Here is a 19,035-nt window from a genome sequence, read left to right as displayed (position 1 = left end):
ACCACGCGGCTTGCGAGATCTTAGTTCCCCAACCAGGGATTGAACCCAGGGCGCGGCAAAGTGCCGAGTCCTAACCATTGGACCACCAGGGAATTCTGGCAGTTAACATTCTTTGCCATGGAAGATAAGGCAATTTTTTTTTTTTTGCTTTATGTGGGCCTCTCACTGTTGTGGCCTCTCCCATTGCAGAGCACAGGTTCCGGACGCGCAGGCTCAGTGGCCATGGCTCACGGGCCCAGCCGCTCCGCGGCATGTGGGATCTTTCCGGACCAGGGCACAAACCTGTATACCCTGCATCGGCAGGCGGACTCTCAACCACTGCGCCACCAGGAAAGCCCTGTAAGGCAAATTTTTAATGGCTGGAGAGACAGCTACACAGATAATACATGAAAATTAAAAATTTCCCACCAACCTAGGAAAAAAATGATTGCAACCATGGTAACAAGTAGCCAACGAACTAGTTTTACATCCTTTTAATCGATTAATGACAACTTGCCTCAGTGACACACTTGTACAAGCTAATCAATCAGTTCAACCCCTAGCTTATGAAAATCAGCCAATCAGAGATCAACCCACTTTAATAAATACACCAGTGCCAACCAATCGACAATAGCTCAGCGAGCAATCACGCTCCTACAGATGATGTCAACCCTCTTATGCCTCTGAAAGTCTCCCAATCCCCGAGCTCCATGCTCCCCAAACCCTACATAAGCCAACCCTGTACTCTGCTCAGAGATACCGAGCCTAACCAGCATAGCTCTACTATAGTAGGCAGCAAACTCAGCTATTTCTTATTTCAGGTCCTGTTACAATTAAGCAGAATCGTGTTCTTTAACTTGTTTGTATCCTTCAACCATCTCCATCCATAGCCTCGGCGGATTAGGCGCCAAGGCACACAGAGATGTCAGCAGCACAGGCTGATGGAGAAAGAGGACCCCGAGCTCCTGGTATCGGGGGGCCTTCCAGGTGTAGGGTTACCCCCAGAAGTGAGTAGCCAGGAATGTCTGAAGGAACATGATAAATTTGGGCTTGATTTCTTATCCAAAGGGCACAATCTAGAAGGGGCAAAGTAAGAGGTCATTCCAGACAGTGGTCTTAATACTTAATGACAGATGTTGATGGTTCCAGGTGATCTGTCTCTTTAGAGCAGGTCTCATGCTTGTCGCTCAGGGAACAGAGATAGAGGCGGAGCCCTAACCAAACAGTGTAGGGTAGGAGTAGGCGCATTACAGCCTATGGGCCAATCTGCTTCTCCTCCTACCCACCTGCCCCCACTCCCACTTCCCCATGGTTGCATTTTGAGGGGTGGGATAGCTGTTTTGTTTTGGTGATAAACTATACATAGCATAAAATTTGCCATTTTAACTATTTTAAGTGTACAATTCAGTGGCATTAAGTACATTCTCAGTGTTGGGCAACAATCACCACTAAGCATTTCTAGAACTTTTTCATCATCCCCAGTAGAAACTTTGTACCCATTAAACAATCACTCCCCATCCCCCCTCCCCGCTCCAGCCCCCGGCAACCACTATTCTACTTTCTGTCTTTACGAATTTGCCTAATCTAAGTACCTCATATAAGTGGAATCACACAATATTCATCGCTTTGTGTCTGGCTTACCTCACTCAGCGTAACGTCCTCCAGGTTCATGCATATTGTAGCGTGTGTCAGAATTTCCTTCCTTTTTAAAGCTGAAGGTTATTCCATTGTGTGTATAGACCACATTTTGCTTATCTGTTCATCCACCCATGGCCACTTGGGTTGTTTTCACCTTTTCGCGAATAACGCTGCTATGAACGTAGGTGTACAGGTATAAGTGGTTACATTTTAAATGGTTATATGAGCAGCTACATAATATTCTCTTTTGCTTCTTCACATTCAAAGCCTAAACTTTTTATTATCTGACCCTCTACAGAAATGTTTGCCAACCCCTAGTTTAAGTGGTGGGTTCAGGACAGTGTGATCCTCGCAGAAGGCCACTGATGTTGGCTTGTTGAATGAGGACAAGAAAACAGATATTACTTGGTGGAATGAACGTTTGGGGCTTGTATTACTTTGTTAGGACTGCTATAACAAGTGCCACAGAGTGGGTGGCATAACACAACAGAAACTTGTGTGCTCACAGTTCTGGAGACTGGAAATCTAAGGTCAAGGTGTCAGCAGGGTTGGTTCCTTCTGACCGCTCTCCTGGCTTGTAAAGATTGCCTTCTCCCTGTGTCTTCACGTGGTCTTTTTCCTGTGTATGTCTGTGTCCTAACCTCCTCTTCTTATAAGGACACTAATCTTGTTAGGATCAGGGCCCACCTTAATGACCTTGTTTAATCTTTATTTACTTATTTATTTATTGCTGCATTTGGTCTTCTTTGCTGCATGTAAGCTTTCTCTAGTTGTGGCAAGCGGGGGCTACTCTTTGTTGCAGTGTGCAGGCTTCTCATTGCAGTGGCTTCTCTTGTTGCGGTGCGTGGGCTTCAGTAGTTGTGGCTCACTGGCTTAGTTGACCCGTGGCATGTGGGATCTTCCCGGACTGGGGATCAAACCCATGTCCCCTGCACTGGCAGGCGGATTCTTAACCACTGCGCCACCAGGGAAATCCTAATCTTAATTTTTAATTGAAGTATAGTTGATTTACAATGTTGTGTTAGTTTCAGGTATACAGCAAAGTGATTCAGAGATATATATATGTGTGTGTATATATATTTATTCTTTTTCAGATTCTTTTCCTTTTCCTTTATAGGTTATCACAAAATGTTGAGTACAGTTCTTTGTGCTATACAAAGGTCCTTGTTGGTTATCTATTTTAAATATAGTAGTGTGTATATGTTAATCCCAAACTCCTAATTTGTCCCTCCCTGCTTTCCCCGACCTTGTTTAATCTTAATTACCTTTTTAAAAGCCCTATCTCTAAAGCCAGTCATATTCTGAGCTACTGGAGTTTAGACCTTCAACACATGAATTTTGAAGGGGACACAATTTAGCCTATAACAGGGCCTCTACTCCATACGGGAAATACCAGGCCTTTAACAGTGTACCAGAATCTTGACCTGGCCTGGTAGTGATGGTGTTGGAAGTGAGGAAAGATAGACTGATGTACTCCTACACTCATAGATGTTGGCTCAGAAACTGGGCAGGCCTGAGTCTGCTGGTGGAGAAAACTCACTGTCACAGGACTTACTGAGGACGAGTGCTAAAGACTTCCTTTTTGACAGGCTGTATTTTTGTTCATCAAGCAATTAACTGCAGAATTTCCCAGATTTTTTTCTTATGACAATAAAGAGTAAAAAGAAATCTGGTATAATTTTAGCAGCAATTAACCTGAATTCACATAGGAGTGCTTTCGCCCTGTTGCGAGCCAGCTATAGCCAGTGTGGCCAGTTCAGTTTCCTGCTAGGAATTCTGCTCCCATGCTTCTCTCTGCTCTGTGATCTTCATCACTACTCTCACCCTGGTCCATGGTTATCTCATGTCCATTTCAGAAAGTCATGACCAGAGGACACTTTGAAGGAACATGACCAGATACACTTTGGGGCCAAGAAACAACCCTGCCCCTCAGCGAAGGCAGCTGGGTCCAAACTTGTGTCACATTTTTCTTTCTTCTGTCTGCCTCAGAGGTAGAAAAATGCTGCAGTTTCTGACCTATGACATGAAAAAAAAGAAAGAAAAAAAAAAGCCCACAGGTCCCCACACTTCAAACCCCAACCGATGGAACAAGAATAGAAACTTTGAAATGTTTAGAACAAAAATTTCACCTGGACTGACCTCGTTTCATTTTAGGACACTGGAACGGATTCTAGTCAGATGAATTTGAAGCAGCAGAGATAAAAGATCCAATTACAAGAACTAGAATAAAACAATCCTTTTAAAATACCTTAAAACCAGCAAAATGTTTCTAGTGCCCCCAAAACTGGTTGGGTGAATGTAGAATGGTTTGCTTAAGGTAGCGGTTCTTGACAAAACAGAAGCTACTTACTGCCAAACTAGATTTTAGTACCGCAGATTAGATATTACAAATAAAAGATGCAGGCAACCAATGTATAATTTCAAACACCCAGTGCTGTTAGGAGGATAATGCTTGCTCCACTATGTATACGACGCACTCCTGCCCTGAACATCCTCTCTCTACACTTTGTTCCCTGGAACCGTTGTTTTCAGCACCGTTTCTCATTGTCTCCCTTTGAATACATCTTCTTGCACCGCCTTTTCCCATCACAGCTTTTCCGAGTTCTGACTTCATCAGTTTCTCTCAACTCTCAGGAGCAGTATCCTCTGCTATTTGGATCTCACATCCCCTGTGTAAGGAAGCACCCGTGCCTCTGAAGTTTAGTCCTAGAATTAGAATCTGGTGCATTGGCGTGGCTAGTCTATAGGGGCTTTAATTCTGTCCCTTGAGTGTTCCCTAACCCATGGAGTCACATTGTCAGGTGACTTTATACAGTCTCTGGCACACAGTACGTACTCAGTAAAGTTAGATACCATTATTGCTGAGACAGGCTAGACCCAGAAAGATTTCACTGGATGCTAGTGAAGATGAACAGGGAATACGAGGAATATAAATACAGTCTGCGTTAGAAATAATCTCTAAGGCCACCACAGCTTTCCTTTTGTCCTCAAGGCTTAGGTTCTATTCCCTTTGCACATGGGGTCCCAAAAGGAGAGTGCTCCTGGCTTGTCTCTTTAGGTGGTCCCAGCTGATTTCCCACCACCAGGTTCCTCCTGGACACCTTGACCTCTTTGTAATTTAACCCAAAAGAAAAGGTCTCTTTTCATCACTTACAGCCTCCCTCCCCATTCTAGTTTCTGGCCTGGAAGATTTACCTTTCTCCCGGGTATTTGACATCATGAAAGGATTCGCCTTCCACCCCTACCTTCCATTCTCAGGTGTGGTTCCTGAGTATAGAGATGGTTGGCTCCAGCCCTAACATTGGTCCAACTGTATAATATCATGACCACAGGACACACACAGTGGACACATATAACTACACCTATACAATAAAAGAAGGGTGGCTCCCTCATAACTGGGTCTCACACTTTATCATTTGAAGTATAATATTAATACTTACCTTCCAGATTGATTTGAATTGGGTTGAGACAGTGTCCACTAACTTGTTCTAAGGACTTCAAATTCATGGAGTCACACAATGTTAGGAGGAGGAGAGACCTAGAGATTCAAAACTGGGGCTTCCCTGGTGGCACAGTGGTTGAGAGTCCGCCTGTCGATGCAGGGGACACGGGTTCGTGCCCCGATCCGCGAAGATCCCGCATGCTGTGGAGCGGCTGGGCCCGGGAGCCATGGCCGCTGAGCCTGCGCGTCTGGAGCCTGTGCTCCACAACGGGAGAGGCCACAACAGTGAGAGGCCTGTGTACCAAAAACAAAACACAAAAAGCAAAAAAACTGGAACTATGAAATTCCACTTCAACTATGTTCAAATTTAACTATGGAATTGAATTAAAGTGCCAAAGCTCCCCCAAAGGGAGCCATGTGAATTTGCTACTTCTTATATGTGATTTCATTAACTGAGATGAGATTGTGAAAGTTTGTGACTGGGAAGAGAATCTGAAAAGAGAGGAAAGGAGAGAGGACCATAGGGACAAAGGAATAATCAAAAGATGGATCCTGGAAACAATGTATCTGCTTCATAGTTTTGTCTTTATCCCTGTCCTAAGATACCAGGGATGGTTTGATGTCTTCCCCATCACCAATAATCTGACCTTAATTCAGACCATGTAAGTCTGTGTATTCTATTCTCAGCAGCAGTATGAAGGCTGCTGCCCACCCAGCCTTGGTACCACCAGTATCCTGTGAATAATATCAATATACCGTTCTTGTACTCTCATCTAAGGCCAACTCCTTCACTTTTGAACTGTATCTCATTATCTCCCAAATATTCAAGAATAGACACCGTTCTTACTTTCTCTTGAAACAACAATTTTCCACTTCTTATTAGATCCTTTAAAAATATCCTGCCCCCAAATAGATATCCTTTTATTCTCCTGCTTCCACACAATTTTTCTGTTCCCCTTTACAAAAAATCTCAGAGCTGGTACCTGCTGTGTCCATTTCCTCATCTTCCATTCTCTTTGCAACCCATTCCAGGTAGACTTTTGACACATGATTCACTGAAATCATGCTCATTAGGGTCATTGATGGCCTCTGCCTGGCAAGACCCAACAGTCAGGGACTTCCCTGGTGGTGCAGTGGATAAGACTCCGTGCTCCCAATGCAGGCGGCCCGGGTTCGACCCCTGGTTAGGGAACTAGGTCCCACATGCATGCCACAACTAAGAGTTCGCATGGCATGACTGAGGAGCCCACGTGCATCAACTAAGGAGCCCGCCTGCCACAACTAAGGAGCCCATGAACTGCAGCTAATGAGCCTGCCTGCCTCAACTAAGACCCGGTGCAAGCAAATAAATAAATAAATATTTTTAAAAAAGAGAAAAAAAGACCCAATGGTCAGTCCTTTGTCCTCAGCGTAATTGACTCTCAGTAGTTTTGATGAGAGTCAATTATTCCCACCTTTTTTAAAAAAAAATTGTGACTTTTTTTATACATTAAAAAAGATATAGGGGCTTCCCTGGTGGCGCAGTGGTTGAGAGTCCGCCTGCCGATGCAGGGGACATGGGTTCGTGCCCCGGTCCGGGAAGATCCCACATGCCGCAGAGCGGCTGGGCCCGTGAGTCATAGCTGCTGAGCCTGCGCGTCTGGAGCCTGTTCTCCGCAACGAGAGAGGCCACAACAGTGGGAGGCCCACGTACAGCAAAAAAAAAAAAAAAAAAAAAAGATATAAAGATTAATATAAAACATGAATGTACCTATTGGTCACTTAAAAAGTAGAGCACTTCCACTAGAAACTCTCGTGTGTCTTTCTCTGATTGCTTGTCTCCTGGACGTAATCATCCTCCTGAATTTTGTGCCTATGATTCCCTTGCCATCCTGCATGGCTTCATTATATATGTGTATTTCTCTAGCAATGTATGTATTTTTGGTTTTATGAACTTTACATCAACAGAAACTTACGGCATATGTCTTTGGAACTTGCTTTTTTCTCTCTCCACATTATTTTTATGAGATTTATTCATGATGCTGCTTGTAACCCCAGCTTACTTATACTGCTATGCAGTATCTGTTACATGCCTGTATTAGTTATCTACTGCTGCGTGACAAATTAGTCCCAAATCCAAGAGTGTGAAACAACAATAAACAGTTTCTGTAGGTCAGGAATTTAGGAGAGACTTAGCCTAGTTGTTCTAGCTCCATATCTCCCATGAGACTGCAGTCAAGATATTGGCTAAGTATGCAGTCATCTTAAAGCTTGACTGTGGCTGGAGACTTTGCTTGCAAGATGGCTCACTCATGAGCCTCACTGAGTGAGGCTCACTCTCAGGAGACTGAGAGTTGGTGCTGGTTGTTGGAAGGAGCCTCAGTTCCTTGCCATGATGTTATCACCACAGGGCTGCTTGAGTATCCATGCAACATGGTAGCTGGCTTCTTCCAAAGAGGGAGATCCAGGAGAGCAAGGCAGAAGTCACAATGACTTTTATTACCTAGCTTTGGAAGTCACACACCATTATTTCTAAAATATTCTATAGGTTCCACAGTTCAGCTCTATTCAGTGTGGGAAGGGACAGCTCAAAGCATGTGAATGCTGGGAGTTGACATTTGTGGCCATCTTGGAGGCTGGCTACTGCAATGACTATATCACAATTTATTGATCTCTTCTCTTGTTAATGACATTAATTATTTCAATTTTAAAAATTATGAACAGTGCTTCTATGCTCATTCTTATTCTTGTTCAGGCTTCCTGATGCACATGGGCAAGAGTTTCTCTAGAGGGAGACTACTGGGCCATAGGGTATGTGCATTTTCAGATTGATAAGATAAAACCAAAATTGCCCCAAAGTTGTTTACCAATTTATACTCCTACCAGTGGTGAATAATATTTCCCAACCTCTATATCCTTGCCAATACTTGGTATTGTCATATTTTAAAATTTATGCCAATCTGGTGGGTGTAAAATGATATCTTTTGCAGATTAAAATTTGCATTTTTCCAAATTACTAATGAGGTTGAAGATCTTTTCGTATGTTTATTGCCCGTTCAAGCTTCCTTTAATGATAAATGCCTATTTATGTCATCTGCGCATTTTTTTATTGCATTATATGTCTTTGTCTTACTAATTTGTAGGAGTTCTTTTTCTATTCTGAATTATTAAGAAGCTTCTGGTTATTATATGTGCTGCAAATATTTCCTCCCAGTTTGCACTCTGTCTTTTTACTTTTTAATACTGTTTTTTAATGACCAGAAATATAAAACGTCGTCTTCTTTCCTCCTGTGGTATGTGCTATTTATGTCTTTTTAGAGACATACTTCCACTGACTGAGGTCATAATAGTATTTGTCTCTGTTTCCTTCATAAAGTTCTTAAGTGTTGCTCTCCACGTGTAGGTCAAGTGGAACCTGTTTTGGCATGTTAGGGGAGGTGGGGATTTAAGTCTGATTCTTATTTCTGTGTGGACTACCACTTGCTCTAGCCTCCTTTCTAATACAATTTCTTCACTTGGCTTCAGGGACATCTCCCTCCCGGTTTTCCTCCCATCTGGCTCATTGCTTCTTCTTCTTCTTTTTTTTTTTTTTTAATATTTATTAATTTTTTTGGCTGCACCGGGTCTTAGTTGTGGCATGCGGGATCTTTAGTTGTGGCTTGTGGGATCTAGTTCCCTGACCAAGGATCAAACCCAGGCCCCCTGCATGGGAAGCATGGAGTCTTAACTGCTGGACCACCAGGAAGGTACCTGGCTTGTTGCTTCTTCTTGGTGTCCATTGCCAGCTCTTCCTCTTTGCAGACTCTACATGATGAGTGACTGGGAGTGCCCTCCTCACCTGTCTGTCTGGATACTCTCACCATTCTCACCGGAGTCCATGACTATAAATAACATCTGTATGCTGATCATTCCACCGTCACATCTTTACCCTCTTCCTTCATATCTCCACTTGGCTCAATCCTTCCCATCAAATATCACCTCCTCAGAGAGGGCTTCCCTGACCATACTATGTAAGATAGCAGCACCTGCATCTCCCCCTATACTTCACTTGCTTTATTTTATATCAAGCATAATCAGTCACCTCCTGATTTTCTTCTAGAAATAGATCATATTTTGTCTGTCCACTATTTGAATATGTATCACGGACTTGGAACTGTTTGCTGATGCATCCAAATGACTAAGAACAGTGCCCGACATATTGTAGATGCACGATAAACATTTGTAGTAAAAGAAGCTGATCAGGGACTTCCCTGGTGGTCCAGTGGCTGAGACTTTGCCTTCCAATGCAGGGGGTGCGGGTTCAATCCCTGGTCGGGGAGCTAAGATCCTACATGCCTCATGGCCATAAAACCAAAACAGAAAACAGACACAATATTGTAACAAATTCAATGAAGACTTTAAAATGGTCCACGTCAAAAAAAATCTCTAAAAAAAAAAAAAGCAGCAATGATCAGCTTTACTTAATATGCTTCATAGCTTATGGAACTTTTTTCTATGCAATTATGTTCCTCCTAGCATTGATTTGAATCCTCAGGCACATGGTTTTGCCTACATTTGTGAATATCCGAGCCATAACATCTCTTCCTTTGGAGGTCTCTTAACATGTTTTTACTCAGAACACTTAATTTTATTCCCAGTTGCATGCATTATTAGGTGTGGGGCTGTCACTTGAGGAAATTGAACAATAACTTCTCTTGGCTGACCATGTCAACTGTTATTTGATGTCTCATGTAAAAGGAATGTGGCTCTGAAAAAGAGACAAGTGCTTCAAATTCATGCATGTACAAAAATGTTTGAATGCAGAATCTCAAAATAGGGCTGTTTAAACTAGTGGTTCTGAGTCATTTCTTTTCACCCAAAATACATGCCCATGGGCTACTCTTACTTTTATACTTTTAACACTTTAACACTTTTGATGGAAGTAAAATATTATGAAACATTTTTGTTCACCACAGCTGTCAGCCGCTAGCTCCCAGAATCCCAGCCCACACTTACACTAGGGGTTATCTAGCACAGGGGTCCCCAGCCCCCAGGCAGCGAACAAGCACCGGTCTGTGGCCTGTTAGGAAGCGGGCCGCACAGCAGGAGGTGGGCGGCAGGCGAGCCAGCAGAGCTTCATCTGCTGCTCCCCATCGCCCCCCGTCTGCTCGCATCACTGCCTGAACCATCACCCCCAGCCCCACAATCCATGGAAAACTTGTCTTCCACGAAACCGGTCCCTGGTGCCAAAAAGGTTGGGGGCCGCTGCTCTAGCAGACCCGGTCCTTGCTTCAGAGCCCCTCCAGGAGATGTGCAGACAATATCCAGACCTCTGTCCACCTTAGTTATTCCTAAGCCCATAAATCTACGTAGCTAAGTCCATAAAAATATACATTTGGCAAGTCTGAGCAGCCAGAGAAATTCATTCATTTACTATGTCTATTGAGGAGTTTGGAGCCCAGTACGTGAGAATTGGTCACGTGTCAAATTACTGGTTTGCACTCTGACTCATTCTACAAGCCAAATAGAATGAATGTGTGCGTCTCTCTCCCTGACGACACGAAAAGCGAACTTGAGGCTGATGTTAAAATAGATTTCTCATTTTCTGGGAACTCAGTGGGCTGGTTATGTTATCAAAAGTTCTGGCACTGTGGGTCAGGCTTTACTGGGTGCTAACCGTTCGCAATCTCAAAGCACACATTCAAGAAAATGTGGGAAAGATTCTGGGACTTTGCAGGGGGTGGTGAAGCTCTAAAGCCTGTTGACAGAACTGTTGAAAACAAACTGTACAGCAGGGAACCCTGGACAGTCTAAGCTTCTCATCAGCAACACAGCTAGCTGTCCTCGAGAAATCTCCTGCAAAGGTGGTCGGACTGATTGACGCTGATAGACAGTGAATCAGAAACTAAATCAAGAGGAGTGGTTGGCCTGGGGCCCCAGAGAGCACAGCACTAATGTTAAATAAATCCAAAAGCAACAGCTGTGTCCAATGCTCTAGCGATTTGGGGTTCAGACATGGGATAGGTGTCACCTCTAAAGTCTTAGCAACTTCATCAGAATCTAAGAGGAATCATGTATATTGGTCAGGAGGGGCTCACAGCCATAACATGAAATAGCCCAATCCAACTGGTTTAACCAAAAAAGTCACAGTCTAATGTGTTGGTGGGGGGCAGGCTCTGCTCCATGTAATCATTCAGGGACTCAGGCCTCATTCATTTGGTGGCCCTTCTATCCTCTAGAGCCCAGCAGTCTCAGAAGATTCTCTGCATCCAGCCAACAGACAAGGCAAGAGGGACACACAGAGGATCCAAGGAGGGATTAGGGACCACATCTGGAAATGCCACACATCACTTGGAATGCCACATTCCATTGACCAAGACTAGTTACGTGACCACCCATAGACGACGGGACCTGGGAAGTACCATCTGGCTGTATGGCCAACTTGATATTGGTGAGCTCTAACAGCCTCTGTTACAAGAAAGAATAAAACTCAGTTTTGAAAACAAATTTGTTAAATTTGAGAAAAGCCAACAGACTGACCTTCAAAGCAGGCTCTGTAAGAGGTCATAAATCTTACTCAAGTAGTGCTGTCTGTTTTCAAAAATGTTCTTTGGACCGCCACTCTTAGAATTCCCTTCAGAGACAGTAAGAAGGTCATTTCTTCATAGTCATCCTGGTTTAAGCCAATCCTCAAAGGATTGAATTTATTCAACATGTGAATGATATCAATCATTGACATCCATCAATTTGATTCTAAAGAAGATGCCCTCAGTTGCTTAGATTTTACACAAAGTATAAATAAGATAATTTTCTGCAAGGTGTGAATAAACAAAGGTAAATAGATCTTCCCAGGGGTATTCTCATTCTTTAAAAGGGATCCTGTGGGGTGATGTCAGCAAACTGGAGGAATAGGAGTTTTCTACCATCTTCCCCCTAAAGAACACCAATTCTGACAGTTGCCCGTGGACAAGAATGTCTTTTTGGAAGTCCAGGAGTCAAGCAGAGGAGCTCCAGCATGTCAGTGAAACAAAAAAAAATGGGGATTGGACACACTGAAGATGTTAAGAGGAGCAGTTTTGATTTACCTGCGTCCCTCCTCCCCTAAACTGGCACAGCTCATACCAAGACGGACCATCTTGGCTGGCGATTTCTCCAGATTTTTTCTCGCTCCATCCAGAACACTGAGGTGTGTTGCACGACTGGGGCAGGGGAGGGCCTGGGAAGATGGCAGCCAGGGCCTTCGGAGAGCATCAGAGTGATGCAGATTCTACTAACCATTTCTCAGACTCCATCAGGAAGCCCACCCAACAGCCACTGGGGACACCTTGTCTGCAGGTCCATACAGGCACAGTGGCAGTGATGAGCTCTTATAAAGTACAACTGAAACGGAATAAACACCGGACCTCAAGTCTGAAAACCAAGGGTTGGTTCTGGCCTAAGGTGAGCCAGCGACCACATCTGTGAAATGGAAACTAACCATTTTCCTATATGAAAGGAGTTTTCCTCTTTATTTCAATAGAGCAGAAGCAGAATGCCTCTAGATCACGATTCCTAAAACTTTCTCTAGTCATGTTTTTCTGTTTTTGTTTTTGGCTGTGCACCCGCGAAGCCTGTAGGAACTCAGTTCCCAGACCAGGGACTGAACCTGGGCCATGGCAGTGAAAGCCCAGAATCCTAACCACTAGCCACCAGGGAAGTCCCCCTCTAGTCATGTTTTTTCAGGTACAAACAACTTTAAGGGTTCCCCTCCTCTCAGAATCTGAGATCTCCATGCTCTGGCCCCAGCCAGCCTTTCCAGGCTGATCTCCAACAACTCTCCTGCTGCCATCCTGTGTTCCAGATAAACCCGATAATCCGGTCCTGCCCTCACTCCTCTCTCTGCATCTGTGCTCTCCCCACCCCCTCCATCTCCCTCTCTCATATTTACCACTTGAAATCCCATCCATCCTTCAAGGTCCACGATAAATGCCTCTTCCTCTGTGAAATTTCCCCTGATTTATCTGAATCTCCATAACATTTGGGTAACTCTCTGTCATGTAATTTATTTTTTTATATAATTGCTTTCTCCCCATCCCTAGGAGAACTTATGTTTCTCTCTGTGATATATATATTTCCTTCAATTTTCTGTTCCCCCATACAGCCTAGCAAGAGGACTTTTATCTAGTAGAAGTGCACTAAGTATTACGTATTTCATGGACTTAAAATGAAGCAAATTAAAGGCATCAATATTGTCAGTAAAAACGAACATTTATTAAAGCAATTCCTATGTGCTAGACCCTGTCTTAAGAACTTCTCATGCATTATATAATTTGTCATGTAGACATTTCTATATAAATAGTAGTTACACTTATTTTCAGTTTGCTTGGCTATTTTATAATTATTTTATATTTGGCTATTTTATGTATAACTTTTAACAATTCACTAATTTGTAGTATATAGCCTCCAAAATTAAGTAAAGTATCAAAGGAAATAAAATACAAACTTTCCTATTTAGGTAGATTCATGTTTAGGAATTTCATATTCTTCAATTTAAAAAGGCTTTAAAGTACACTGGTAATTAAAAGAATCCGTATAGGGGACTTCCCTGGTGGAGGAGTGGTTAAGAATCTACCTCCCAAAGCAGGGGATTTAGGTTCGAGCCCTGGTCCGGGAAGATCCCACATGCCACGGAGCAACTAAGACTGTGCATCACGACTACTGAGCCTGCGCTCTAGAGCCCGTGAGCCACAACTAACTTCTGAGCCTGCGTGCCACAACTACTGAAGCCCGTGAGCCTAGAGCCCGTGCTCCGCAACAAAGAGAAGCCACCGCAATGAGAAGCCCGCGCACCACAATGAAGAGTAGCCCCCACTCGCCACAACTGGAGAAAGCCCACACGCAGCAACGAAGACCCAACATAGCCAAAAATAAATAAATAAATATATTTTTAAAAAGTATCTGTGTCTATTAATCAGAATGATAACACATGGGGAGGGGTGACAATTAATAAAATCAAAGAATGGATTGCTCATAGATTGTGCCCATGACAACAACAAAAAACCCAGTATTTTTTCTCATTAGACCATGATTACCCACCATTTTTTAAGTGGTAAAGAAGAAATTCTAGAGCATTCCTGCTCTGTGAGAAGAATTCTTTTCCTGCCCTACATTTTCCTGTTGCTAACAGAGCACAGGCCAAATTTTTGGCCTTTTATCCTTAAGAGCATTCTCTTAATCACATTCTTAGTTGTTCTATCTCCAAGTCAGAAAATGAATTTATATTTTATAGTGAAAACTACAGCAATACTCCTTGAAGCATTTGCTTTTTATAGTCAATCTGGCCTAATCATCAAGCTCATTATCTGGTCATTGCCAAGGAGGTGGTATAACCCCCTGAATCACTCATTAGAGCTAAGTTTCTGTAGTAAATATTTTTATATATATATATTTTTATTTTTGGCTGCGTTGGGTCTTTGTTGCTGCGCGCGAGCTTTCTCTAGTTGCCGCGAGTGGGGGCTACTCTTCGTTGCGGAACACGGGCTCTAGGCGTGCGGGCTTCAGTAGTTGTGGCTCAAGACGCAGGCTCAGTACTTGTGGCGCACAGGTTTAGTTGCTCCGCGACAAGTGGGATCTTCCCCGACGAGGGTTTGAACCCATATCCCCTGCATTGGCAGGCGGATTCTTAACCACTGCACCACCAGGGAAGTCCCTGTAGTAAATATTTTTTTGTGGTTAAATATATATAACATAAAACTTACCATTTAAACTATTTTGAAGTATACAATTCAGTGACATTAAGTAAGTTCATATTGTTGTACAACCATCACCACTATCCATCTCCAGAACATTTCCATCATCCCAAACGCTACCCATTAAACAATAACTGCCCATTTCTCCCTCTCACTAGCCCCTGGCAACCACCATTCAACTTTCTGTCTCAATGAATTTGACTATTCAAGTACCTCATATAAGTAGAATTAAGCACTAAATGTTTCAAAATCATCTCTTTTCTTAAACAGACAAATCTCTTGTTATGTGCTGTGTCTTATGCATCTTTGATTAAGTGAATTGGCTGAGTTTATTCAAAAGCCTAAATAAAACTTTTTTATTTTCCCGTCTAAACAGGATTGCAGATAAAGGGTTATTCCATCTGTATGTGTATCAAAACTCTTTATCAACATGGGCTGGTCTCTGGAGAATCTTGGCCACTAAAAGTGGGGAGGAGCAGTTAGGGTCTCATGGAGCATCCTTTGATCCACTGGGAGCCTGGAGCCTTGATCAGTGTGTCCCACTTCTAAACTATTGTGAGGTTGTCAATATGACTTCTCGGAAGGTCTCAGTGGGATCCAGTCCTAGTTGGTCACAGCAATGAGCAACTGAATAAAATATCTTCCAATTGTTTTTGCCTTCTCTCTGATTTCACTCTTCCCAGTTGCTCACTCTTCTTTTGGGATTGCTTCCCAAGACAAACTACCCTCACACAAGCCCTTCCAGAGATAATGTCATCTGTGTCTCTCTGTGCCTCTTTGTCTCACTCTCTCTGTCTCTGTCTCTCTCACAGACTCACATACACACCTCCCTACTCTGCTTTCCTTTGTGTTGGTTTCACTCTTTGGCAGGTTACGCTCACCTCAACTGGAGTCAAGACACCCACCCACATTTTTAGGCTTACATCTTAATAACTTAGCAAGCCTAGAGTGGAGAAAAGCTTATTTTTTCCCCAGTAGCGCTGGTAAAATTCCTGGCATGTTGCTTCCTGTCTCTGATTGGCCTGGCCTAGGTAGTGGGCCCCCTCTGAACCAATCATTGGCTTGGGTCAGGAGCCAGGTGGTGGGGTCAGTCCCACCACTCCATATACACTGAGAATAGGAAAGGTATGCTTATCCAAAGGTGAATCGGGGGCCATATGTGGCACCAAATCCATGCATTATGGAGATTTAATTCCTTTTCAACCTCATCTCTGCCTACATGCATTCATTCCCTCTTCCTCTGAAGACATCCAGGAAGCAGTTCCTGTCCCTTTCTTGATTACCTCCTGGCTTAGCGCCAAGTGCCAGATGACACTGGATGTGTGGGCAGATCTCTTACCAAAGTGGTAAAGTGCAGGAGACAGAAGTTCTGACCTCATCAACATGACTCCTTCTCCTTTACCACAAAAGGGGAGGGCCTTATAAACATAGGGCTTCATAATGAAAATGCCCCACTTGGTTACCCTCCCTTGTGGTCTGCATCACCTCTCCCCGTGACCCCTTGTGTTTCACATCACCAATTGAGTGTCCTCCAGTTCAATTCAATTCTGAGACTAACTACCTAGTGTTAATGCAGACCTCACAAATTAGGGCTCAGTTCTATAAGACGGCTTCCACTTCAGATGCCAGCCTGGGGCCACTTGCTCTCCTGTCCAGCCTGGCTGAAAATTCAGGAGTTCTCACAATGCCCCTCTCACATTTGATAACCCACTAGAACAACTCACAGAACTCAGAAAAGCTCTATACTTATAATTAGCATTTTACTATAAAGGATATAGTTAAACAGCTAGATGAAGAGATACATAGGGCAAAGTCTGGAAGGGCCCAGAGCACAGGACTTTCTGTCCCTGTAGGGTCAGGGTTTGCCACCCAACTGGTACATCAATTGTTCGCCGTCCAGGATGCTGTTTGTTGAATCAAGGTGTCATTACGTAGGCATGATTGATTAAATCATTGGTCATTGGGGATTAAACTTTCCAGCTCTTCTCCCCTCCCTGCCGGTTGAGGTTGGGCTAAGGAGGGTCTGGCTGCTTCCTGAAACTGGCTTCAAGAGGAACTGAAATAGCTAGAACGGCCCTGTCCTCAGCAGCTGGTATCAGTGGTCTCAGCGCCAATTAGATGACTTTTGACTCCCAAATTTCTCCTCGATTAGGATGGAACCACTGGAGATTATTGTCATTCTCCTCAACAATGATAATCTTAAGTGATTCTCTTTCCTTGATGGTTCTTTTTCCTTCCCCTATCCAACATGAGTTGCTTTATAGAAATCGGATTTTTCCAAAAATAAATGATCAGTTTAAAGGATTCCATACTCCAACAAAGTTATTTTGAGACTCTTTTCCTCGGAGACCTTCACTTCCATGGTCTCACCTCTCACCTAAGCATAGATGGCTCTTCAACTCAAAACTCTTGCCTTAACCTTTCTCTTGATAAGCAGTTTAACGTGTTATTCTGGGTCTATCTCCAGCTTTATCAGCTGTTACATAAGTATATAAATGCTGTGTTCCAGTCATGTTGATCTATTCAGTCTTTAAGCATTAGGCACATTTCTAAAACCGTATCTCTATCCGTGCTGTACCCAGGCCTCCCTCTTATTCTCTGCTTGCGTGCACTCCCCTATCTGTTAATTCTCACTTCAAGTCCCTCCTCCTCCATGAAGACTCCCAGCCTTCACTGATCTTTTTGTTCCCTACACGCCTATATTTAGGAGTCATGTGCTACCTTGAACCATCTCTTACTCTTTTATGTAAGTGTCCCTTCTCCCCATCTCAACTGCATACATATTCTTGTGTCTTCCATGGAGTCTCATGCTCAGTATGGGTTCCTTGATTTTACTTTCCCTGACCCTTACTTCTCCTAGAATGGCAGATGTTTCAGTAACTCTTCCTACATAACAAGCCATTCACAGTTCTGTGAGTTGACTGAGCTCAGCTGGGAAGTTCTCACTTGGGGTCTCACTTGAAGTGGCAATCAGATGTCAGCTGGAGTCTCGGTCATCTGAAGCCTCAATTGGGCTGAACATCCTAGGTGGCTCACTCTTTTTTTTTTTTAACATCTTTATTGGGGTATAATTGCTTTACAATGGTGTGTTACTTTCTGCTTTATAACAAAGTGAATCAGTTATACATATACATATGTTCCCACATGTCTTCCCTCTTGCGTCTCCCTCCCTCCCACCCTCCCTATCCCACCCCTCCAGGCTGTCACAAAGCACCAAGCCAATATCCCTGTGCCATGCGGCTGCTTCCCACTAGCTATCTACCTTACGTTTGTTAGTGTGTATATGTCCATGACTCTCTCTCGCCCTGTCACAGCTCACCCTTCCCCCTCCCCATATCCTCAAGTCCGTTCTCCAGTAAGTCTGCGTCTTTATTCCTGTCTTACCCCTAGGTTCTTCATGACATTTTTTTCCCTTAAATTCCATATATATGTGTTAGCATACGGTATTTGTCTTTTTCTTTCTGACTTACTTCACTCTGTATGACAGACTCTAGGTCTATCCCAAGGTGGCTCACTCTTGTGACATGTGGATAAAGTTGGCTATTGGCTGAGAGCTCAGCTGGGGCTGTCAAGCACAGCACCCAAGCCTGGCCTCACCATGTGCTTTTCACAGCCTGACATCTGGGTTCATAGAGGGAGTATCCGAAGAGCAACAGCTCCAAGATTCCCAGGCAGAAACTGCAAGGCTTATTATGACTTGTCCATTGAAGTCCAGAACATCCCTTTCCACCACATTCTGTTAGAAAAGAAAGTCACTAAGACTCGTCCAGATTCAAGGAGAGGACAGTGAGACCCCCGACTCTATGGGAGAGTGACAAGATTACGTTGCAGAGGAGCACAGGGGATGGGAATCTAGTGTTGCCACCATCTCAGGAAAATACGACTGGCCAAGGAAGGTAACATGCACATTTCCATCTAGAGTTACACTAGTTTGTAACCCACCTGCTAAGGTATTGAGGCCCCCTTGTAGTACATGTATATGTTCTGTTCTCCTGGCCTCTGGATGAACCTCTAAGACATTATTAGGAAAGCCAACTGGGTGATCAGAGCTGAAAACATTCAGTGCTCAGAATCAACAAAATAGCAAGGTAAGCGTCGTAACTAAACTGTCTACTCTCTGTACCATGAAGGTGTTATTTCCCCTAATTTAAAGAACACTGCAGAGGGGCTAGGAATGTTTGATATCTTGTTTTGGGTGGTGACTGGCTCAGCTTTACTCATTAAGTTGCAGAAGGAAGAAGATAGATGTGAAAGCTGTTTAGGAAGGTATTGAGTACGTGGTGACTGGAT

At 43.6% G+C, this 19,035-nt stretch overlaps 1 protein-coding gene across 2 annotated transcripts in view; it reads left to right on the top strand.

The window, feature by feature from the left end:
• Window positions 1–19,035, top strand: part of DOCK9 (dedicator of cytokinesis 9) — a 382,898-nt gene that overhangs the window by 28,603 nt on the left and 335,260 nt on the right. The window lies entirely within an intron of this gene.

The sequence above is a fragment of the Phocoena sinus genome, chromosome 18 (assembly GCF_008692025.1).
Source record: "Phocoena sinus isolate mPhoSin1 chromosome 18, mPhoSin1.pri, whole genome shotgun sequence".
NCBI lineage: Eukaryota > Metazoa > Chordata > Mammalia > Artiodactyla > Phocoenidae > Phocoena > Phocoena sinus.
This window is presented reverse-complemented; position numbering and strand designations above follow the sequence as displayed.